Consider the following 1026-nt stretch of genomic DNA (forward strand, 5'->3'; position numbering starts at 1 on the left):
AGAGTAAAGAATGTGAAATAGACGTCCAAAGATTATACATTTACAAAGCTAGCTAATCAAATGCCAGAAACATTTTCTAACCCGAAAAAGAATGACTAAGTCATATATAAACCAGCTTGTAAAGCACCAACGAATTTGATGTCCAAGAAGAGACACAGTCAAGTTGCTACAGAGTCTAGACAACGTATGAAACGTGGTAGACCAAATAGGTTCCAAAAGATAAGAATCCTCGGAAACAAAAGAAAAGTGCAGAGAATGATAATCAAAATTCAAATCCAAATTCGAGGTTACTAAGGAAACCATCCCAGACATGGAGATAAGGCCGACCGGCTCTAAATTACATGTACCAAATAGTGTAACTTGGGACGCCAAACTGCAAAGTATTAAAGGTCCTGATAATAATGAATTTCAATCGATTATATCATGTCTGGAACATAATGGAACCAATAAGGAATGTCGACATAAGATGATTTATTTGCATACAAGGTAACACTTGAATTTATGAATATAAGCGAGGATCATGAACCCACGTCAATATAAGAGTGCGCACTCGTAGAACAGATTGGTGGATGCAACTACTTTTAGATTTCTCATAAGTCTGGTTATATAAGAGAGAAAATTAGACTTGCACCAAGTTGATGTAGTGACTGCATATTTAAATGGTCCACTGGATAATCATCAAAGTATATAATCTGAATATCCTATGAACCTCTGGATACAATTTCCTAAACAGTTGAATATCTCAAGAAAGAGTTTGAGATGAAAGATCTTGGAAAGCAAAGTTTTGTTTGGGATTACAGCTTGAGTACATTAACAATGAAATCCTTGTGCATCAAATAGTATATACAGAAAAGGGTACTTAAGAGATTTAATATGGACCAGTCTCACCCATTATCTAGTACATGGGCGTGAGATCACTTGTTTTGGACACTGATCCATTCAGTCCAAAGGTGGACGATAAAGAAGTCCATTTAGTCCTGAGATGGACGATGCAGAAGTCTTGTTTTAGACACTGATCTGATTGGT

This window comes from Brassica oleracea, chromosome C8 (genome assembly GCF_000695525.1).
Source record: "Brassica oleracea var. oleracea cultivar TO1000 chromosome C8, BOL, whole genome shotgun sequence".
Taxonomy (NCBI): domain Eukaryota; kingdom Viridiplantae; phylum Streptophyta; class Magnoliopsida; order Brassicales; family Brassicaceae; genus Brassica; species Brassica oleracea.